This window comes from Polypterus senegalus, chromosome 15 (genome assembly GCF_016835505.1).
Source record: "Polypterus senegalus isolate Bchr_013 chromosome 15, ASM1683550v1, whole genome shotgun sequence".
In the NCBI taxonomy this organism is placed as follows: domain Eukaryota; kingdom Metazoa; phylum Chordata; class Cladistia; order Polypteriformes; family Polypteridae; genus Polypterus; species Polypterus senegalus.
In genome coordinates this window covers 39293842-39319138 of record NC_053168.1, presented here as the reverse complement: position 1 = coordinate 39319138, position 25297 = coordinate 39293842, and the positions used below count along the sequence as shown (strand labels likewise).

The 25297-nt window shown below is 38.2% G+C and overlaps 1 protein-coding gene and 1 long non-coding RNA gene across 4 annotated transcripts in view; one reads left to right on the top strand and one right to left on the bottom strand.

Moving 5' to 3' along the window:
• LOC120516124 (retinoic acid receptor beta-like) overlaps positions 1-25297 on the top strand; it is an 878498-nt gene that overhangs the window by 450018 nt on the left and 403183 nt on the right. The gene's annotated exons all lie outside the window — the stretch shown is intronic.
• LOC120516127 lies at positions 8833-13279 on the bottom strand. The gene is made up of 3 exons (XR_005630785.1): positions 13211-13279; positions 11977-12097; positions 8833-8918 (listed from the first exon to the last, which is right to left on the bottom strand). It is a non-coding gene; the product is annotated as an uncharacterized LOC120516127 (long non-coding RNA).

Genomic DNA, 25297 nt, shown 5'->3' with positions numbered 1-25297 from the left:
ATAATAATCCCCCTCTTGGGGATCTACCCATAAAATATAAGAAATATAGCAGGACACAGTCACATATATGGAAACTAAATAATAAAAAAGGTCTATTATTCACAAATAAAAAAAATAATATACATTGAACACAGCTATTAAATAATAAATGGACAGAACATATTAACAGAAACAATCGTAACAAATGAACAATACTGACAACTGAACGAAAAAGACAGAAAAAGATATTCAAACACAAGCCACAAGAGGAACCCTGGCTAAAATATAACAAAAATATTAAAATCTGCTCAAATTAGGCCAGATGGTTACCCATAATCTTTTTAAGCAATCTATCATAATATGGTGATAAGTTGTCTAGTTCTTCAGTGGTGCTGTGTGAAGTGTACCATCTGGAAATTGTTCGGAGGCAGTGGCAGGCCAGTAATGATGCCACTTCTGTTAGCCCCTGTGACGCCGTCTCCCACAGCTTAGACAGGCTGCAAGGCCGAAGGCAGAGTGGGTACTGAGGAGCCCAGAAACCAGAAAAGAGAAGGAAACAACAATGAGTTAACAACAAGAAAGCACCGCTACAATGACAAAGTGGGGAATCAGTAATATGGCATACACACAAATAATAATGCAGCATAAACTGCCGCACATACGGTTACAGCTGCAGGAAGCAATTGGAAAAGAAAGGGTTTTCAGGAGTGAAAAGAAGCTCTGATGAAACATTTAGTATTCTCTGATATTTAGTGAAAACACCAATTGAAAAAATGCCAGTTTTAAAGTAATCTCAAGTAAACATTTTAAGTGGCCAGTGCTGATTGAGCTACGTCTATCAAGAAGAATGAGAAACTGTGATCCATTTGCATGCTCCTAAGGACTATGGCGTGCCTTCCAGTACTGTAAATAGCGAGTGATAAATGAGTGCGGTGATTGAAATGTATCTCTGTCTGTGTTTTCTCCTATGCATATGTCCAAGTAAGTGTGATAGCAGCGTGGGGGTAGGGGGTCAACTGGAGGACAGCTTCTTAGTGGATGGCCGTCACCACCTTTTTCCCAGTTTGTCTTTGTTCTGCCACTTCTTCCTGTTTGGGGACCTATTGTTTCCGAACAGCTCCTGAAGAAAAAAAAAATTAACAGAATCATTTTAAAATCCACATTGGCCCCGTTGCAGCCTTGCCTGGAATTCAGAGTGTACTGGGCTTAAATAATACGGAAATGTCTACATTCAATTCTATAACAAAATCTGTTAGACTATGGATTCCAACAGTATTAATTCAAAATCCTTGTTTTATGGTATCAAAGACTTGAGATGTTTCCCTAGGTACCTTGACTGGCCGTTTTTAAATAAAATGTACTATTATTGTTAATACTTCAAAATATATGCATATACTCAAAAGCAAATATATGCTTCATAGTAACACATAGATAGATAGATAGATAGATAGATAGATAGATAGATAGATAGATAGATAGATAGATAGATAGATATGAAAGGCACTATATAATAGATAGATAGATGGTGTATATTATAGCTAACTAAAATAAAATGATTGTTAATTCCATTTCTTGAGCCCAGTAAGCCCATTTAGGATTGAGGTGACCTGCCCCAGCAGCATTAGACATTAGATGGAAACCAGCACTGGATGGAATGCCAGATTAGTGGCGCATGGCCAGTTTAGAGGCATCAATTAAGTTAAAGTGCACATCTTTGAGATGTGGGAGGAAGACATAACATGTGGTGAAAATCTATGCAGACATGAGGAGAACATGCAGACTTCCTACAGAGAGTGACGAGGCAGAGGCTCGGAAACAGCAATACTAATCAACCGCTGGACCTGCTATTGAGTGATAAAATCTCTAAAAACTATCATTATTGTTATTAGCAGTAGTAGGGATATTATTACCTTTGTCATCAAACCCAATTAATCTTTAATTTTTGTATGTTTGTTGATTGTTATTTTTTGCTTTTTCAGCTAAAAATAAAAAAAATAGTGGATCACAAAATAAAATTCAGTTAATCCACTTCAGGGTCTCGAAAGTAACAGATGCCAAGTATTTTATTATTCTTTGTGGTTCAATGTAAGAATTAAACTTATTGTTCCACAGGATGGTTCGAGACACATTAAAATATTACATAAATCATATCTTTGTTCTCTTTTCAAAAGATTTTCTGTAAACCTTTTATAATAGATGAAGAAAGGGTAAACCTTATTCATCTTGTTCAAAAATATGACAGCCATTTTTCCATATACCAAAAAAAGGCAATAGCAGTGAAATATAGGTCATCCTTAGTAGTTAGTATTACAATTATTATTTTAGTAAATTACAAGCCAAAGCCACACATACTTTTTATTTGAAAATAAAAACCCAGCACATTACCTTTTTAACAATAGCCTCTTTTTTTTTCGTTAATGGCAGTTTGTCTTCTAGTGATTAAGCACATCCCTTCAGATTCACAGACAACGTGTTGATTGATCAGGCAGTACAGGCTATGGCTTGTTTAATTATTAATAGATGGTTATCTGTTAAATGAAAACAGAAAAAAGGCAAAATTACACACACTAAAATGATTGTATACTTAATTTATTTGACATTCTACTTTGAAAAACAATTTGCAAAACTATATGAATATGATTTAATTCTAATATTTCCTTCTTTTGCTATCTCAGTGTTCCCTTTATAAATGTGCAGATTAATAGAAATGGCCTGATGCCTCTCAGCAAAAATGTGTCAACTGTTCTGGATGAAGCGCTCACTTTTTCAGATTATGGATATGTTCATGCTGTATCTTCTGAGGTCAAATGCTAATAAGAACAATTGCATCCACATATTACAAGCAATACATTATTGTGTGCTGCGTTCCATTTTTTAAATCTGTGCAAGGATCCTGGGTGTCATCTTCATTGCAGTTCTTTGATAACTCGAGTTCAGAGTGTTTCTTTAAGCTGCTCTGCCTGCAGCTGCACCCTCTTATTGAGTCATAACATCACCAGAAATATTCCACTTTGAATGCTGACATTTAGAGACATTTTAAGCTCATGATATTATCCATTACCACATAGACATTATCGTCAAGTGTTGGCAGAGGTACTATATGACATGAAGCTGAAAGACAAGCCGGAGCAAAATTAAGAAATTAATTTCCTATTGGCCTGTAAGCCTGTGTGCCACCAGGCCGACTTAATATCATGCCTCTTATGTCGTTTATCATAATATCAGTGAACATGATATGTAGACTTGATCGTGCATAAATAGTGTGTATCTATCTGTACACCTTTGACCTTTGTTTAGAGAAAGATGGAGCATAAGTGGAAACAGGAATTAAACGGTAGAAGTGGAAAGCATTTTAGCTTTCCAAAAGGAACTAAACTCTTACCTCCCTTGAACACCAACTTCTAAAAGGCTGATCTAAGCAGAAAAGTCTGCAGCACCAGTCAGGTGTCGAAATGCACTCCTGTGCAAAGGATACCCTCTTGAAGAATAAGTTATGTCATTAAGCATTTTGAAAAGAAGCCATGTAATTAAATCGGTTGGATTTAGAAGGAGGAGGAGGTCACGGTGGTGCAGTGGTTACCACAACGGCCTGTCAGCTTTGGAGAGCTACGCTTATCATCTCATTCACTCTGCTTTACCTCTCATATTACAAAAATTGATGATTGACTCACATTTTAGCCCTGGATGAGTGAGTCTGTGCGTGTTTGGGCCATAAAGTGCTTGGCAATGAATTGTACACAGTCCAGAGTTGGTTCGCGACTTGCACCCAATTTCATTTTTGTGCAGTGCCGTCTTTAGTGGTTTAGAGGCCTTACACATATTTACAGATATAATAAAGCAACAGGAAAGTCGAATCTTACAGCATTTATGTACTTACCCACCCCAATCAAAGGAAATCAATGCCAACACTTAAATATGAATTATGTTATTGTACTTGTAAAATTCCCGTTAACAGAACTTGATAGATTGCTGCTACAGACTCACAACCCAGTAATGGAATAAGCAAGTTGAAGTGAACAATAAATTAGTGGAAAGTTAAATATAAATGGTTTGGATTTAACTTAGCAACATCCACTGGCCTCATCTCTACTTCAATACATGGGCCTTCAGGATGGACACATGGCCGGCAAGCTGAATTAACACTTCGAGATTTCTCAAAAAGAATTGCAGGTATCTTAAAATGCAGTTCACTTTTCAGTTCATTTCCGGATGTCTCCAAATATGTTCTGTTACATTTAAGGAAGTTTGCAGTACATCCTGAGATATCATACATGCATTTCAACGTATCTCAAATACATTTCAAAGGATCTGCAGATAGACAGGAAGTCCCACTAAAAACAGAGGCATGTTGAAATATGTTCAAATACCTTACAGAGCGCCTACGAGTATCCTTGAAATCTATTTGACATATCTGAAAATAAATTTAAGATAACTTGAAACAAACATATTTTCAGGTATATATATACAGCTCAGGCTGGACGGTTTGGAGACAAAATCAGAGAGGCGAGATTGCGTTGATTTGGACATGTGCAGAGGAGAGATGCTGGGTATATTGGGAGAAGGATGCTAAGGATAGAGCTGCCAGGCAAGAGAAAAGGAGGAAGACCTAAGAGAAGATTTATGGATGTGGTGAGAGAGGACATGCAGGTGATGGGTGTAACAGAACAAGATGCAGAGGACAGAAAGATATGGAAGAAGATGATCTGCTGTGGCAACGACTAACAGGAGTAGCCGAAATCAGAAGAAGTAAGATATATAGATTAGACCCCTTAATTTTTCTCACATTTTTTTATCCCGTGAACAAATGAATAAATGAAATGAATTGATAATAATAATAATAATAATAATAAATCATTTAAGTTCATCTTACCCATATCAAGCAACGTTCAGTACCTCAGAATGACAAAGCAAAAACAGGATTTTAGAAATTTTTGCAAATTCATGAAAACTATAAAACCGAAACATCACACAGAGACAAATATTCAGATCCCCTTACTCAGTACTTGGCTGAAGCCCCTTTGGCAGCGATTGCAGCCTGGCGTCCTCTTAGTTTTGATCTGACAAGCTTCACACACTTGCATTTGGGGATTTTCTGCTATTCCTCTCTCAAGACCCTCTCAAGGTCTGTCGGGTTGGACAAAGACCATAGGTGGACAGCTTATTTCAGGTCCATCCAGAGATGTTTGATTAAGTTCAAGTCCAAGCTCTGGCAATTCAAAGACATTCTCAGAGTTGCCACTAAGACTGTACTGTCTTTTCTATTCTTTTCTTTTCTTTTTGCTTAGGGTCATTGTCCTTCATTGACCTTTGGACCAGTCTGAATCCCAGAATGACATGGCACAGGTTTTTATTAAGGATTTCTCTTTACTTTGCTTTAACTAGTTTTCCCTCAACTCTGACTAGTCTCCCAGTCCCTGAAAGAAAAACTCATAGAATGTGATGCTGCCACCATTGTGCTTGACCCTTGAAGTGCTATTGCATAAGCCAGCGTTTCTCAACCTTTAAGTATTTGCGACCCGAGTTTTCATAACAGTTTTAATCGTGCCCCCCTAACGTTTTTTTGAAAAGAGCCCACTAATACCAATTTGTTCTTTTTTAATTAATGATATATCATAGATGCATATTTTATTATACATACTTAACTTTTATTGACATTTATCTAACTCTATATTTATTTTTCTAGCATCAGAATGTAGTTTAAGTTAATTTGTTTTGGTTTCAATAGAAGTATTTTTCATATTTTCGATTCTTGTTTTCTTTTTTACACATCTTTGCCCCATTTGTTACTTCGCGCCCCCCTAGGGGGGCCCGCCCCACAGATTGAGAACCACTGACATAAGCGATGAGTGGTGTCTGTTTTCTTCCAGACCAGACGCTAACTTTGGTTTCATCAGACCAGAGAATCTTATTTGTCACAGTCTGAAAGACACTGAGGTAACTTTTTGAAGCTCCAAGCAGGCTATGATTTTGTTTTTGAGGAGAGGTTTCTGTGTGTCCACTCTGTCATAAAGCCCAGATTGGTGGTGTGTTGCAGTGATTGTTGTACTTCTTGACGTTTCTCCCATTGCCACACAGGTTCTCTGAAGCTCAGCAACAGTGACCATTGGGTTCTTGTTCACCTCTCTTTGCATGGCCCTTCTTCCATGATTGCTCAATGTGGCCAGGTAGTCTACTATAGAAAGACTTGTGGTTGTTCCAGATCTCTTCCATTTTAGAATTATGGAAGCCGCTGAGTTCTTGGGAACCTTCAGTTTTGCAGGAATTCTTTGCAGCTTTCCCCAGATCTGTGCCTCTAGACAAGCTTGTCCCTCAGCTCTGGTGGCAATTCCTTCGAGAAAGATTTCTAAAGTTCTGTTTTTGCTTGGGCATTCTGGGGTATTGAGTGGAGAAAAACTGGATTTAAATGATTTTAGCACAAGGCTGCAACATATTGAAATGTGGAAAAAGAAATGAGGACTAAACACTTTCTGACTCCACTGAATACATTTTCCAGTTATTTTAAAATACATTTGAGATATATCCATCCATTATCCAACCCGCTATATCCTAAATACAGGAGCCAATCCCAGCCAACACAGAGCGCAAGGCAAGAAACAAACCCCGGGTAGAACGCCAGCCCACCACAGGGTACACACACACACACACACCAAGAGCAACTTAGAACGGCCAAAGCACCTAACCTGCATGTCTTTGGACTGTGGGAGGAAACTGGAGTACCCATGCAGACACAGGGAGAACAAGCAAGCTCCACACAGGGAGGACCTGGGAAGCAAACCCAGGTCTCCTAACTGCAAGGCAGCAGCGTTACCCACTGCGCCACCATGCCACCCCATTTGAGATATATCTAAATGTTAATTGTGTTTGCCATATGTATGTCATACATTGTGGAAAAAAAAAGCAGCATCTCCAGAGAAGAGAAAAGCAAAAGTCCAGAGAAGAGCGACTAGGCTGATTTCAGGGCTATAGGGGATGAATTATGAGGAAAAATTAAAAGAGCTGAGCCTATACAGTTTAAGAAAAAGAAGATTAAGAGGTGACATGATTGAAGTGTTTAACATTATGAGGAGAATTAGAACAGTGAATTGAGACTGTTACTTTAAAATTAGTTAATCAAGACCACTGGAACACAGTTGGAAACTTGTTAAGGGTAAATCTCGCACAAACATTACAAAGTTTTACATTCGTTACATTTCAAGTTACCAAGTAGTGTGGTAGATAGCAGGAATTTAGAGGTTTTCAAAACTAGACCTGGTGTCATTTTAGAAGAATTAAGTGGATAGGACTGGAGAGCTTTGTTGGACTGAATGGCCTGTTCTCATCTAAAATGTTCCAATGTGCCCAGCCAGATCAGCCAGACAATCCTCTCGATGAAGGGTGAGTAACAAATGTCATAGCTGAGCTGACCCTATAGTGACACAGTGCTTAGTGCTGCCTCACAGGCTGAGAGTCTTGGGTTCAGTCTCAGTTCTTGTGTGGAGTTTGCATGTTCTCCCGTTAGTCTAACAATGATAATTCTGAATGGGCTGCAGCTCTAATGTGTGTATGTGTGTGTGTATGCCCTGTGATGTAATGAACTAGCATCCTGTCCAGGATTGGTTCCTGTCCTCTACTTGATGATGATACTGAGATGTATGTGTTTGTATGATGAATAGAAGAATGGATTCAACTTAAAGATCATTTACTGTATGTTAGGTAGAAAGCCTAGTGGAGGCTGGTTGGTCTCGTGGCATTGGAACCCCGGCAGATTTTGGTTTTTTTTTTTTGTGTTTTTTCTGTCCTCCCTGGCCACTGGACCTTACTTTTATTCTATGTTAATTAGTATTGCCTAATTTTCTTTTTTTCTTTTTTCATCCTGTAAAGCACTTTGAGCTACATCATTTGTACGAAAACATGCTATAGAAATAAATGTTGTTGTTGTAAAGAACGTCATATTGTCTCAGTTGTTAGGGCTTCTTCCTCACAACTCTCAAGACTGGGTTAACTGTAGTCCATTCACATATACCTAAGGTGGATAGGAAACAATAAATTCACCCAACGATAGTAAAAGTGAGTCAAACTTAATAAAACTAAATTCAATTCAATCCCCCACCCATGAGAAAAAGAGAAAAGCCAACAGCCAGAGTAAAACTTTTAAGAGTAGAAAAGGGGGAAGAGAATCCTTTTGCCCAATAAAAAGGCTCATTCTAAAGTTTTATTGATTGATTAGTTTTACAAAAACTTTTGAACATATTGTCTAAATGAGAATTTGATTTTTTCCAAAAAAAAAAAAAAAAGAACTGGATTTAACTGATGGGTTAAAAAATCAAGGAGTAGTGGGCACTGCTGGCTAAAAACTTCAAGGAGCTGAGCTGATTTTATTTCCCAGTCAATACCTGTGTGTTCCCATTGTGTCCACGTTCCTTTTTTATGGCTGACTCCAGTACCTTTGCACATGTAAAAGACACAAATATTAATACGTAAGTGTAATGGCACCCACTTACACCTTGTCTGAGTTTGCTTCCTGCCCTCTGCCAATGCTGCTCTGGTTGTGTAACAGGAAAAAGAAATTTCTGTAACTGCATGTATGGATAGTTTTAGATGCATTTCATCAAATTGCTAAAGCTGAACACCATTTACTGCAATATGGTGGCTCTAATAATACTCACCAAACAAAAATTGATATATTTCAAAAGCAGATGCTTAGAGTCTGTTTAATAAAGCCCAACATATGGAAACCCATTGCTAAATGGCAATCAGGTTCCTTTTCCACTGTAAACTGTTATATATCAGGTGAACACAGCAAAGACAGAATGGCTAGAACCTTAAGATGCTGAGCAAATGTTCAAGGCAGCGTGGGAACAGCTCCACAAAGGCCAGATATCGCCGTTAACCATTTCATCTGCCGTGTGACCTGTTAGAACCCTTTGGAACGAGTGTTCTGATCCCAGTCATGTGACACGCTGCAAAAAAGAGAAGAAAACGTACAAAAGCATCAGCTAATGTCTGAAAGCACCTCTTCAAACGCTGGGGGATATCCACATACAAACTGAAAGTGCCCTCTTCAGGGGAAAAGGAGAAGCCTAACAGGAAGCAATGACCATAAATCAAATTTGCACGTTTTAGTATAAATTAATCTGTGAGTAGTCTGAAAAAAATAAAAACTGAATTGAGATTCATCCCTAATCTTCATATACCGGCAAAGTATACTGAACTCTTTTAATGAATGCATGTTCAAAAATCAATTTCCGTGAAGCCACGTTTTTGATAATATTGGAAGTAATTTTTCCTTAATTGCCTTGATACTCTCTCAAAACATTTTCATGAAGGCACTGACTTATAAGAATGCATGGAGAAGATTTGAATTCTTTACGTTGACAGCTATTCAGGATATAGCTTTAAACTCTCATCAGCACTGCCATATGCCATCTGAAAGCATCGCTAATTAAATGATTAGGTACTGTAAAAATAGAGCATGCCTTTACTATCTCTCACTAAATCTTCGTCTTTTTTCATTTTGGGGGACTGACTTGACTGGCTTTACGTACAAACGTCTCCCCAAGGGTGAAACGAAGAGATCTCCGTTCTTGTTAAGCGAAGGCTGTCTCAGCTGTACGATTTCTATAGCAACCAAACATAAATCAAGAAAATGGACCCTTTTGTAAGTTGGTTAATAGGCACAACATGCTTCTTTAGAAAATCCAACTATTCTTTCAATAGACTTTGATTGAAAGTCAGCCTTTTCTACAGACACATTCACATTCACATCTAGTAGCAGCTTGTATGGCTGTCTAGTGTCTAATTTATTACCCTTTAAAGATTAGACAATGAAAAAGCAGTTCTCAGGATAATGTTTACATTGAAAAGGAGCAGCACAAAGCCACAATGGAGCGTCTCCCTTTGTTCTTCAGCCGAGAAAATACATTGCATCTTGGAAGCTGAAACTATCTCTTTTTCTTTCCCTTCAGTACTCATTCTGCGTATCATTTGAATAGACTGGTAGATACAAATATGCCTCTATAGTGAAGAGAAAAAGAAAGAAAAGACTAAATTATAAAACTTTACTCAAGAGTGAAGGAACTCTTCAAAACGCTAAGTGAACAATTTGAATCTGTAACCACAAGCGTGCTAAAATGTGTTATTTCATAAAACAGAATGCCCATTTTGTGTAAAGTTTTAATTAAGATATCCTTCTGTCATTCGTTTTGCTTTTTTCACTGCAGGGTCACAGAGACCCAAGGCCCATCATGGTAGGACTGAGATCAACACAAGGCCCACCTCTTTGTGGAGCATCATGGCCATTTGTGAGCACACCTGCTAATTTAAAGTTGCCCATTCATCTGCTAGACAGTTGTGGGAGGATATAAAATTACATGGAGAAAACTCGCACAAATACAAGGAGAATGAACACATCTCACACAGATAATGAAAAACTGGAATACAGTATAAAACCAGGAGTTTAGTCCCACTGGGATACAGAACTTACCATTACACTGATTTTCTGAGTCAAGTCAGACACATGCCAGAAAGGATGTCAGTCCATCACAAGAAATAATGAAACAAAGCACCAACACACACTCACATCACCAAATTAACTTACACTGCATGTCCTTGAGATGTGCGAGAAAGCTGGAGTATTGGGAGAAAAACCCACACGGACACACAAAGGACTTACAAAGCACACAGACCGTGATGTGTGCTGGGAGTTAGGCTTGTGTTCCTGGAGCTCTAAGGCTACATTGCTAACGAATGCATAACACCTTCTGATATGTCTTTCATTCGTTACACTGGACAGAGGAACTTTCGGGTGTATCTTAAGGGCCTTTACATTTTCCTATCATAACCCATTTATTGCAATCACCTACCTTTGTGATTTCCTTTCATATTATAAGTATACATATACAGTACAACAAGTACAACCTGAACATCTGCAGTGATCTAAAAGTAGCCGCAATGCTGCTAGGAATGAAGTTCAGATGTATCAAACACTGCGAATGGGACAGCCAGGCTAAAGAGTCTCATTATATTAAAAAAAACTGACCGCTCTGTAAGCATTTGGCTCCAGGGTAGAAGAGTGTTGCACATAAACCACTTTTCAAACAAACAAACAAACAAAGATAATTTTGCGTCTTCATCATATTAAACTGATGGTGAAAAATGTAGAGAAAGCAGTGACTAACGAAGGTGAAGGATTCCAATATTTAAGAGAGATGTTTCTATGAATAACTGATTCCAAGATTAAGAAAGTCATTTTGGTTGATCCACAAATCAGAAATGTCATCAATGACAAGCAGTTTGAAAATCTGCTGGTGGGACCAGAGGTATTGCATGGAGAACATTTGAAGAAGTTGTTGAGAATTTTCTTGGCAGCTCAGAGCACCAAACAACATTCAGTTGGTTGACAACATGCTTCATGCTTGCAAAGCTATGAAGTGCAACGTGACGCTAAAGATTCATTTTCTGCATTCACTCTTGGACTTCACTACTTCTTGCTAATCTTGGTGCGGTCAATGACTATCACTGTGAAAGTTTCCACCAGGACTTTCCGATGATGGAGAACCAGTATCAGGGCAAGTGGAAGCCATCAATGCTGACTGACAATAGTAGGACACTGAAACGAGAAACATCTTATGCCGAGTACAAACAAAAATCAGCAGCAAAACGATTTAACTCAACTGAACTAATGCAATGTGACAGCATTATTCAGTGATTAAACTTGCTAAAGTCATGTTTCTCCAAATTTCTTAATATGTTAAATTTGAAATTATATTTGTGTTCAGCTCAAAGATGTCTATCATAATCACCAAAATATTTCAGGAAGTATTACTTTTGAAAAAATTTCTTGGCCAGTGCTTATAGTTGAATTTCATCATTCATAGTGAATACCGTCACAAACAGACAAACAGTTTGACATCATTTTCAGGGAAATGAAAAATATAAATAAGAGGTAAAATAGTAGATATTATTTTATATATACTGTAAATACAAGAAAACAAGGACAGAAAAGGTTTGAGGATTCACCTTGAATATTGTAGTGAAAGAGAGTAATCACAAAAGACTGAGTCCAAAATGGAACTGAGACAAAAGGTAGAGCTTGTGTTTTTATAGGTGGTGGACTTAGCTCGTCTTGCCTTCTGGTGATCTGCAGAGGAAGAAGACAAAGCATTAGTGCACAGTGTTAACCCTCGACACACCTTTTTAGACAATACATATATATATATATATATATATATATATATATACTAGGGGCTTGCAAACCCCCCTGGCCTGTGCTACGCGGCAGCCACTTTGCGTCTCTGCCGCTCGTGTTGTGAAGAGGGGGGCTGAACATACCCCAAGGAGATGCGGTCGCTTCTTCGAAACCCCCTCTTAAACAGTGATACAATTGGAAACAAATATAGTTTTTTTTACCTCCTCTTTGCTCGATCAGCTGCTGGCTTGCTGCTACTGCTGCCGTGCCATGTGATCTGCATCTCGCACAATGCTTTGAATAATTAAAAGCCTGTACAGCAGATGTCTTTGTCATCTGCTCTTTGTCTTTTATTTCCGGCCCTAGGTGTGGTTAAATCTCTTGGCACAAAGTCTTGTCTCGTGGGAAGTGAGTTCTTGATATTTTTTAGTTTATAATTTAAAAATGGAATAAGAATCTGAAAATCTAACAACATCACATTAAAGTTTGATAAATCCTGAAAAGAATGATACCAAACATATATAGTGTATGTAGGCTTTAAAATTAGGCCGATTTGAAGCATGACAAAAAAGTGACATAAAATCATTGCACTTTCAGTCTTAAAATTTTATATATATACAGTAGATATATATATATATATATATATACTATATATATATATACAGTATATATATATATATATATATATATATATATATATATATATATATATATATATATATATATATATATATATATATGTTTTGTTTTCAGCATGTGACACTGTATAAATGTGTTTTTTATATATTGGCACATTTGTAATTAGTCCATGAGGAGGACAGACTACCCCACTCAAGACTGGATTCTTCTTGAAAGTTCTTTCCAATCTAATTTATTAAAGATTGCCTTGTTACTATTACTTTGGGCTTGCTCACTGGCCCATAAATCTGAGATAATTACTAATGTAAAAAGTGCTATATAAATAAATTATGATGTTGTAATACAACAATTTATGTAATGAATGTAATAATAAAGAGAAAATGTATTTAATGAACAACAATCACACAGTCCATCTATTTTCCTCACCTCCTTATTTCAGTACCAGGCACTTGAGTGCAGGCACCCATCCAAACAGTATCTCGTGCAAGAAAAGAGGCAGCCCAGAATATGTTGGCAGGCCAGAAGAGTCACACTCACTTATACAAGATACACTGAGAAATGCCCATCGGTCTACCTGGCAACCCTTTAGGACATGGGAGGAACCTGGAGTACCTGTGGTAAAAGACAAATAGAAAGTCAAACTCCACAAAGTCATGGGACAGCACCTAATGGAACAGTTCTTACCATTCCTCTACTATGACCTTAACTTTTATCTATCTATCTATCTATCTATCTATCTATCTATCTATCTATCTATCTATCTATCTATCTATCTATCTATCTATCTATCTATCTATCTATCTTGGTGAGGCCAGATTATTTATTGTTTGTTGAATAAAAATGATATTTTGTTTGTCACCTGAGGTTAGGTTTATCTAATTTTAGGTATCGATGAGAACCAAATGACTGATAATTATATCTTAATTTGTAAAACTATAAAAATGAACTATTTATCCATATCTCTGTACAATAATCACTGTAGCAATGCACTGTTTGTGCCTTAGGTTTAGAGACACAGAATATTTATAATCAGATTTTTTAAGTCAATTTTTTAAACTCATGTGGAAGAGCAGCCAGCAGCGTGTAATCCTCCAGCTGCTGCTTATGGGACTAATTGCTTTCTAATACCATTAAATAGTTTCATTTGCTGCATATTTAAGGTTTCAGGCATTTGGCTTCGGGCTCTGTGGTTAGTACGCCACTCTCTGTGCACCTGGTAAAATACAATCCTGAGTAAAAGCTTCATTAACCATGTTTCTCATGTAGCTTTCTGTTATTGAGGAAAAAAATTGAAAACAGTGTTAAAATATTTCCTGCATACCAGTCACCAAATACCAAAAGGAATGTGAGGAATGTCTGTACAAAGCATTTTTTTCCTTTCTGTTTAAAAAAAGAAAAGCATTGAGAAGACGACGAGCAAGTTATGCGTAAAATCATAATGTATTCATGCAGAAGCCATGAATGTAAAACGGTGAACCATAAATATCTTTTTGCCTTCGTTTTCCAGCTGAATCTTTTGTTCACATGTTGAACATGCTGTTTCTTGGATGAAAGTCCACGCGATTCAAAATTATGTAACGAGGCTCTCGGCAGCACAAGAGAGAAAAATCCAGAATACCTAATGTAGCACATGTCCTCTTTAATAGAAATTCTTCAAAGAATGTTATTTTCTCTGCTATAGTTATATAGCGCCCTTGTCAGTCGACTATCTCAGAGTGCTATTTATTTTTTCATTTTCAGAAAAGTGTAAACACTTTACAAAACTAATAAAGCAATAGTACATGAGGTATTAAACCTATAAACGCCAGCATGAGTACAGTCCTGTTAAGGGTCTGAATGCCAGAATCCTGTGGACAATACAAGGGCGTGTCAATAATTATCCCCACTTTTGTGATCATTTTGTTCGGGTTAGCTGTAAAGCTTTCTCCGCACACATGTAGAAATATGGTGTGTCTATGGTTTCATGTAACGATCTGTCCGTTTCTTTTGTTGTTTTCTAGGAGTAATATAGCAGCTCCACTCTCATTTTGCGTGGAAGAAGAGCAGTGAGCTGTGATTCACTTTTTATTGGATGAAGGTGTACCAGGGCCAGAAATCCTCATTCATTCATCAGAATTATGGTACACACTTCTTCAGTGTTATTTTTGGTAGTGAACATGGACAAGTGTCCCACTATTTCTTCATACCTAACATTCAAACCATTATCGAACTTCTCAATTTAATCCAAAACGCTGTGCCCATATTGTATAGGAAGCCTTCTATGGATTTCAGCCCCTGGTACACCTTTAGCCCATAAAAAGCAGATCACTGCATTGTGCTCTTCTTTGATGCAAACTAAGAGTACAGTGGCAATTTTATTGCTGTGATGACATGTTTGCACATTTACATGGGGAAAGCTGAACAGCCAACTCAAGCAAAATTGGAAAAAAGTGAAGGTAATTATTGACTTAACTTTGTGGATTAATTTATAGTAAGGTAACATTTTAGACTGGGATAAACTGGCTTCCCATCTGGGGTTTGTTCCTGCTTTTTCCCTTGAAAAAATTATGTCACCTTCTGAATGACTTATGCCAACTAACTGCCCAGCATACGAGGGGCAGTCAAAAAGTTCCTGGAATTGTGATATAGCGGGAGAGTGAGAGATCAGATTATGCACACATTGTTGTGGAGGGGAGTGCAGCACGTCTGTAGACCAGTTACAATAGGTCTGAAGTTTTGTTTTAATTACTGTTTGAGTTAGACTGCAACAACAACAACAACATTTATTTATTCAGCACATTTTCATAGAAATGAAAGATAAAAAAGAAATAATATAAAATTAGGCAATACTAATTAACAAAGAATAAAGTAAGTTCCGGTGGCCAGGTAGGACAGAAAAAACAAAAAAAGAAAAAATTAGAAGGCTGGAGAAAAAAAAAATCTGCAGGGGTTCCAAGGCCAAAAGACCACCCGGCCCCCACTGGGCATTCTACCTAACATCAATGATCTAAATCAGTCCTTATGGTTTTCAGGCTTCACGTGGAGGAATTAGACGGTGACGGTCATGTGGACCTCTGGGCTTCAATCCATCAATGTTAGGACATCACGGTGTTTTGATCAGGTGGTGGTGGCACAGATCGCCTCCACAGAAAACCAGACAAAGAACGGCAGAGAAAGTAGGGGTTAGTATGGATTTCGGAGCCATGAAAAAAAATGATAATTAAATGCATATACAGAATAGCAGGGTTACACTAAAATTAAGCCATGAGAAAACCACGTTAAAGTAATGGGTTTTTAGCAGTGTATAGCGCATATGCTACTAGCGTATCTGAAGCTGATTTCCCCAATTTGCACATGAACTTGATGTTAGCATGTTGATCGAACTGCGACATTGCACCAAATGACTATGCAAACGTCTAACTCAAATTGTAATTAAAACAATACTACACACCAAAAACAATCCAGACCTGTTGTAACTGGTCTACAGACGTGCTGCGCTGCCCTCCACAACAATGTGTGCATAATCTGATCTCTCACCCTACCGCCATATCATAATTTCAGGAACTTTTTGACTGCCCCTCATATTTATTCAAGAAATTAGCTGGATTGGCATTCATGAGTGCAGTGTTATTGGGCAAAGTCCCAACATTCAGCCATCCAGTACAAGACTGGTATACACATTCTTGGCTGAAGTAGAAATGCTGTCATGCTGTTTACTCTTATTGAGCCAGCATAACAGAAGAGGAAGGATGCACAGTGGCACACTGAGGAGTGGTAATGGCTCACAAGTTGAGACTCAGTTTGTATAATAAACACATTCTCCCCATTTTCATATACCTTTCCTCTATAAAGAGTGTAATGACATGCTGTCGCTACTTTACTCTGATATAAGCATGTACAAAGCATAAGAACACTGACAAATGAGAGGAGGCTACTAAGTCCATCAAGCTTGTTTGGTTAGTTAATAGTTAAATTACCAAAATGTCTCATCCAGATCCTTTTTTAAAGTTGACATGGTTCCCAGTTTAGACCCAGGATCTTTTGCAGATTTCCATGACTATGTGTACGAAGAAGTCCTCCCTGGCTTCTGTTTTAAACTCCCATTGGTGTTCACAAGTCCATAATTCACTATTTAACTGAAGAATTCTGCTGGATCAGCTTTACTTTTGAGAATTTAGATAAGCTTGAATTTGATTCCCATGCAGCTTTTTTTCTGCTCAAGTCGAAAGATTTTTAATCTCTTGAACAATTATGTGATGAAAATGCATGGATGAAAGTCCCAGAACAACCTTGGATGGGATGTCAGTCTGTTGAAGGCCATGCTCAATCAAGTACCCATGCTTAATTTTATCAAGGCAAGTAAACCTAATATGAATGCCTCTGGGACATACCATAGGAGAAAACCAGAGTGATTCTCATGTGGTTAAACTTCATGGCTACTCGCTATAGTGCTCCGTGCTCTTCTAACTAGGCCCGTTTCAGTGAGCATACAGAGAAAGTGACTCGGCTTTGATATCAGAATACAGCTTCTCAACAGAATTCAAATGCATCTCAAAATTTCCTTATGGTTGACATTCATTTGAACATTTTATATTTGATTTTGGAGCAAAAAATGACAATCGATGATAACAAAAGGGGGCAGTTCTGAAGGATGCTTGTATGGCAGGAAGCTGTGCTCTATGTATTATTTTTCATTTGTAGAGCAGAAACGAGTGTGTACATTAAAACTGTTTTATATGTTCTGAAATAACATGCTGCTTAAAGGGGTATAACTGGCAAGGAGTTGAAAGAATGGTACAAGGTAGCGTAAAATGTCATAAAGAACTCCAAAGGTAAAAGAGAACAACCACATGGGTACTATTCCTAGTCTAGGGTGACATTCTGCCATATGTAGGACTCGAATTCAATTGATTATTTCTGTGGATTTTCGAGCTGAAATAGCCTTTTCCTGTTGGTGCCGTTATTGAAAGGGCAGAAATTATAGAATGCATTGCTACATTTCTTATATAATTTATTGCAGTTGGCTTATGGAAAATGTTGTTTGAAATTTTTTTGGGTAAGACAGGCTATTTCGAGATAAGGCAGTTCTACTCAATAATCATGGCACCATAAAACAATGACATGTTGTATGCTGCTTAATACATGGAAGTAAGAATTTGACAATACTATGTATGAATGACAGGAATAACCATGTTAATGTACACATTTGCAGAAGAGGTCCTGTATGTGCGCCAATGTCAAAATGACCACTAGGTGGCGGTATGACTTTTGTATGTGTTGTTTACTTTATTAATAGGCAGAGGCAGAAATATGAAGACAAACATAATGGCAGCCTTGTCAGAATCATGTAATGTTTCTTAAAAATGATTCAGGCCAAAAGATAGAGTGGGATGGAAGACATATCAAGAGGTTAAAAGACCTCCTGGGTGACAGATGGCAGCATGTGGTCACTAAATATGGAAGATCAGGCTAGGCCGTTCATACGGCAAACAAGCAGGAAGCAGTATATTGCCTAATCCAACCTTTCTGACTTGTGGCCCAGCAAAAGACTGAGAAAATCTTCACAGACCGGGGAGGTGAAAAATGTAATAAACACAGTGATTCTGTATCATAATTTTTCAACCAGTGCCTGAAGTGAAGATACATAAGCACAGGTACTCTCTTTTTAAGTCAAATTTCTTAACAGCCTGAAGATTCTATCGCTTAGGTTTACTAACATTAGATCGGAAAGCTGAGTACCCCTGAGAGTTTTGAGCATCTACAGTAGATTAACATTAGATTGGAGAGCGATTGTGAGTCCCTCTTTGAGTTTCAAGCATCTAGACCAGTGTTTCTCAACCACTGGGCCACGGCCCTATCACTGGTGGGTCTCGAGTTGCTATTGGTTATAATGGTAATGGGTCGTGGTGGGTCGCTGCTCCTGCAATCCCACACTCCCTCCCCTCATACGCTCTGACAATGACGCTTGATTCAAGTCAACTCTCTGATATTGGGTCACAATGTCAGAAAGGTTGAGAAAAACTGATCTAGACAGAACATGATGTTATGTTGTATTCAAAATATTATCTGGAAAGTGTTCACATTACCAGGAAGTTGCTGATTTTCACAGACAGGTGATTGGGAAACAGAATTGGAGAAGAAGGTTGAATACAGCTCTTGTGATTTCTTTCATTTTTGTAGGTATTCTTGATAGTTTTATAATAATTTATACATCTAGTTAGGGCCTTTAATCTCAAGGAATTCAACTAGCATGTTAGTTTTTCTCTAGAATATCTTCATTAAAAGTTGAAATGTTCTTGCGTCCTCCTGTGACACCATTTCTGTTTTTTACGAGTACTACTGTCTGCATTGGCAGGTTTTAATAGTGATCTTACGTAGAGATGTTCGGATGTGCCTCACTTATTATGTCGTCAAAACCAACATTTAGGGTGCGATCATAAACTACTTTGAGTACGCTATTCCTGAAATATCTGACTTTTTAACTAATTACTTTTGATTGGTATTTTCGGCTTTACAAATGATTTAGGATGTACTTTATTTTGATGTTATTTTGACTGGGTTTCAGTCTGCCAGTTCATACCCTTAAGAGTCTCACCATTTTACTGTGCCAGTCAAAGACAATACAACAGTATCACTCCTTGTAGGGAACGGACAGCTGGACGGCTACCTCAAACCTCAGTCTATCCCTTTAAGCATTACTAAAAGCTGAAGAGTTTTACAAAAGTCAAGTTTACCCTGACCCGATAAGTGATTTTCACCACCTCATAGTAAAGTGACTTCAAGTATAGAAAAGGCCAGCTGGACAAGAATGCAGTGATACAAATCAAAAATATGTTCTAGATTTTTCCTGGTACTAATGCTCAGTCCAGGTTTCTAACATTAAAAACAAAGTAAAGTCTTTAGCTTGTTGAGTCTTCTTTTTCCTTTTTTGTTTTTATGGTTTATAGAAGCCACCTCTTCTCAAAGCTTTCTCAACACCAGAAAGAATCAAATGTGGATTTATAGTAGGGGAGCTCAGGATATTATGAATAAGCATATGTCTGCGCAGGAACACCAACACCCGCGACCCAACAATGTCTTCAGTGAGGAATGCCAATAATACCAAAACATAAAGTAATAAAAGAAAAGCCTGAAAACAATTAAAATGCACACCCAAATCCCAACATTACACTTTATAAATTTCCTAAAGATCTGCCTCCCTACTGTACCGAACAGCCTTATCGTCCTAGCGGTTGCACTTACCTTGGACAGACATCATGCACTTTCACGTTTTCCTGGCCTACAGCACTTATCTAATAGAAGGTGGTCTCTCTGATGACTTGTTGGGTCGCAAACCTCGTTAAAGAAGCCCACACGACCTGCCTTTTTATAAGGTCTGGAACTACTCTTCAGAGTTTTGATCCCAAGACAGAATAAATGATGACATCTGTTGAGTTTGCTTTGATTTCTTTCTTTCTTTCTTTCTTTTTTTTTTTTGCACACACCAACACTAGCTTTTAAATGTCAGGGGAGACGGAGGGGGATTTTTCACTTCTGAAAACCTGATCTGTTAAAAAAGTAATCCACATTAAATTCATTTCCAGGAAATGAATTCATTACTTTCCTCTGGTGCCCTGTGGGCAGGCTGAAAAGTCTCCCTTTCAAATATAATTCCATAAGTAACTTGTTTCAAATTCAAAGCTAAGACACAATGCATATCGGAGAGAGGCAAGAGGAAACCTGAAATCTGCACTGAGGCTTATCTCTGCTTATGCAGTACCATACATTGTGTACACTATAATTAAATGGCTTGCATAAATTTAGGGGTAGGATGTATTTAGGGTGAGTGAAAAAAACCTCTGGCACTTTCTTAAAAAATTCCAGTCAATCTAAACAAATCGTCCCAATTTTGTACCTTTTTATATTGTTCCATAGTAATATAACAATTGAAAAAGAAGCACAAAACTCAGTGTTGAGCTGAAATTTTATCCTAAGCAAATGAGAATAATAGGAAAACAAAATGAAACAACTAAAAGAACAGGAAAACAATGGCAACTGTGAACACCAAGAGCAGTTGTTTTGAAGTCCTTCAGTGTTTTAAGGGCCCGTCTCTTTTAGCCACCACTGCTCAACACCTTTGAGTCTCTGAATCTGTAATTGTTGGACGTTATCCCATTACAGCTGATGAAATGACTGAGTATTTGCAGGCAGAGGTTCATGTCTTTGGGTGTTGCTCTGTGCTCTTCACTCCAAGTCAGTGTCTGTGCACCAGTATCATTCCTCAGGACCATGTTGACCACAGCAGCTGTGTTTAAGTCTGGTATTGTCCTACTGTGGGCTCCTGCTGTGTTACCTCACGCAGTGAATGAAGATTTGCTGAACAATCCCGTCCCTATAGTACATCCCGTTCAGCTTGCCAAAACTGAAGTGTAGTCTGTCTTGTATGGTGAAGGCCAGCACGCACCATTACGCTGTTTCTACCTCTGGGCCAGTTTCTTAGACATACATTTGATATCTTTATGTCTTTCCCCTCTTCTCCATCATAATCTGGTCCTCCGCTCCCCATGCAACAGGCTGAAGTGTGAGTCAACTGTGAAGAGGACCTGAGCACTGCTGATGAGTTAATTTCAGTCTCCCTTTAGCCTTGGTCAGACAGGTGTGACATCTAGGAGGTGTGAGTGGTGCAAGCAGAGATGTCTGACAGGTCATGTTGCTCCAAAGCCAGCAGTGTGCTAAAGTGGGTAATGTGCGTTAGCAGTTTTCAGTGAGTGGAAGATCTGAAATGATGTCTCAGATGGGCTTATCTGATCATCTGTTCTGCTGTCTTGCTGAAACCTTTCCCGAAACAGCGGAATGGATTAATCCATTGTGTCTGGCACATGACATGCTGGTCTACAGCATGTCAAATGCCCTCTTTCTTGCTTCTAGGGCCATTTGAGACATTATGCTATGAACACAAAACTGACTAAGTGTGGCCTTTTGTCTTGCAATGACCTAAGCTTTGATTTAAGGACTTTTAAAAGATGACATTGCTGATGATCTGGACTTTGGTTGGGTGCAAGTTCACCTAACAAGCTTGTGTGAGTTAGGCAAGTGGCAGTGCCTCACTGCACAAGCTGTATTGCTGGTCAAAGGAAATAAACTGAGAACATTTTGTGGAAGTACAGTCTGGAAATTTTTTCATTTCGTTTTTCCTTTACTTGTATCAGGCTTTGGAAGTGCTGCCTTGGCTTGTTGTGTGTACCATCTGCCACTTGTGTATTAAATGCCTAATAATTAAATTAATTCAGCCTCAGCACTGTTCTTTATTACATTTTTGGAACAGAACCATCCATCAATTTTCGGACTTGTTTATCCCGTTCATGGTCATGTGGAACAGGTGTCTTTACCACAAGTACTAAGCCCAAGGCAGTACCCAACCCTGGACAGGGCACTAGTACATTGCAGGGAGCACTCATACACACAACCAAACTCGGACAATTTTAAAGTTGCTATTTAACCTAACATGGACCTCTTTGAAATGTAGCAGAACAACATGGAACCCTGAGGAAAATGCATTCATAGATAGGTAGAACAAACACATGTAAGCACATGCATGCATATGGGCTGCAATTACACCTACAGCTCTATGATATTGTCAATGTTTAATAACACAAATAAAAAAATAAAAGAAGGACCATAAAAGAGCCAAAATGGGAGTGACTGGGCCTTCATTCAAACTTGGAACTTGGAGCTGTAGACTAGCAGCACCAACCACAGTGCCACCCACACTGAAAGTAATATAAGTTAACATTGTCAGACCTGCTTAATCCAATTCAGAGTCAAATGGGGCAGAACCTATCCAAGCAGCACTAGAGGAAGGCAGGTAACAGACCTGAACAGGGGGTCAGTCCATTGTAGGACCAAATCAGAGTCACACGGGGGCCAATTTAGACTTACCAATTGATCTGATCAGAGTACTTTTGAGAATGTGAGAAGAAAACCCATGAAGACATAGGGAGAATGTGAAAAAACTGAATAGAAAACATCCTGGCATGAGAGTCGAATCCAGGACACTTGATCCATCAGGAGTTGCTGCTGGCCACCGTACCCTTACTTTGAAAGTAGCGTGCTCAGTATCAGTCTGTGCATGCTGTTTACCTTATTGACTCTTATAATGTACACACTGTTAAGAATTTTTAAAAACATATAATAACGTACAAAAAGATATATATCTTTACCTCTTTGCTTTATCTTTATTTCTTAATTTATTGCCCTGTTTAATTTAATAAAGGGTTTCTCAACACAAAAATCCATCACTGATTAAGAGATTTGGTGCAGTTAAACCTTCATTAGCACTCCAGATTTAGGGTTCTTTCAAAATCTGCTCTCATGTACGTACATTCAATATGGTACTTCATAATATAATATTCCTATTTGAAAATTTAAACAATTTTGACATTGCTACAAATAAGACAAGTAGAGACTTACTGGTTCATGAGGAGCCAGTGTGGCCTCTTGGCTAAGATGATGAATTTGGAGCCAGAAGGACTCAGAGTCAAATTACGCTGCCACATCACTGCCCTCTGTGCTCATTTAATGTCATGTTATATATGCAAAATCGTTTAAGAATAGTCGTAAAATAACATTTTTTATTACTACCATGATTAACTAAGTAAGATGGATAGCAATTGGCTAATTTATCATTTTTATTTAATACATGAAGATAAAGAGATTTTAATTATTTACTCGCTCTCCATATACTCTATAGTGCCTATAAAAAGTATTTAGCACTTGGATGTTTTCACACTTTGCTATGCAACATTGAATCAATTGATTTAATTTAGGCTGTATTGACTCTGACCAACAGAAAAAGTGAAAGACAGTTCAAAAGTTAAGACAGATCTCTGTAAAGTGATCCAAATGAATTACGAATATAAAACATAAAATACGGTAATTGAATCTTTTCAGCTGAAGCAAAAATAGTGTTAACAGAGCCAAATCAAATCCACAGTAATTCAATGTTGTATAACAAATGTGAAAACTTCTGGTGGTGAATACTTATAAGCATTGCACACACACACACACACACATATTATATTAATTCAATCATATCTGAGACTGGGTAGCAGGGGCAACAGTCTTAGCAATGAGGCCCACATGTCTCTTTCCCCAACCACACTTGCTAACTCATACTATGGGATCTCAAGGCGTTCCTGTGGCATCTGGGAGATATCTACTTCTTCCCAGTGAGCCCTGGGTCTTGCCTGGGGTCTCCTCCCAGCTCGTCTTGCCTGGAAATCCTCCACGGGTGGTGTCCCACAGGCATCTGTAACAGAATCCTGGACCACCTCATTTGGCTCCTCTTGATGCGGAGGGTCAGCAGCTCTACTCCGAACTACTCTCTTCTGTCTCTAAGGGAGAGCCCAGACACCCTGCAGAAAAAGCTAATTTCATCTGCTTGTATCTGCGATTTCATCCTTTCAGTCAAAGCTCATGACCATAGGTGAGGATAGGGACGTACATCGACTAGTAAATTAGCGGCTTCACCTTCCGGCTCAGCTCCACTATGGATGACCACATCCACATTCTTGTAGTGACCACATAACTGCGCTCGCTGCCCCATCTGTCGATCTCACCGTTCCTTTTCTCCTCTCTTGTGAACAAGCCCCTGAGGTACTTAAACTCCTCCACTTGAGGCAGTAACTCTCCTCCCAGTCAGATAAGACAGTCCATCTTTTTCCTACTGAGGTATACCTGTATATATATATATATATATATATATATATATATATATATATATATATGTTTGTGTGTTTGGAATGCATTATCAAAAAATGTCTGGGAATTCAGTGGTAATCATATCCATATACAGTATCTCTCAATCTGAGACATGCATCTGTGACTTTTTTTATTAGAATGTCTCTGTATTTCTCTCCTTAATGCCACAAGTATTGGTGTAATTAATGTGCCAAATAACCAACACTTGGCTTGATTTCTTCAACAAAGACTTGAGTGCGCAGAAGTAGTTAAAATTAAGTTTTGCCCAAATATCAGAAACTTCTCTTTATACAGAGGACTGCAGATAAAAGAATAAGTAACCAAGGAGTGTAAACACTTTGTTGACTTTGAAAAGTCAACTTGATAATATTTTGAAAAAGCTGGCTGAGTAAGGATCATCCCATTTCACACTTCCATATTTTTTTCTTCCATTAGGCATCATCGACAGGTAATCTTTTCCGCTTAACCAAAAAATGGCGGTCATCCAGAACAATAACGGAATCGCGAAACAAGAATTTCTATAGTGTCCCTCCGTATTCTAATTCAAAATAACAACAACCTTATGTGATTTTTTTTTTTGATGAAGTACAAAGAACAAAATGGGTCCAAGCAATCTAAAGAGAAAAAGGAAAAAATTGAGCTGGCACCTTATCAAGAGTTGGTTCCTGTCTAATACACATTGCTGCCAGGGTAGGCTGCAGCACTCAGTAATACTGAATAGAAAAGTCACAGAACATAACAATCTCAAACTCAATTTTAGGGTCATGGGGGACAGGATCCTATACCAGCAGTACT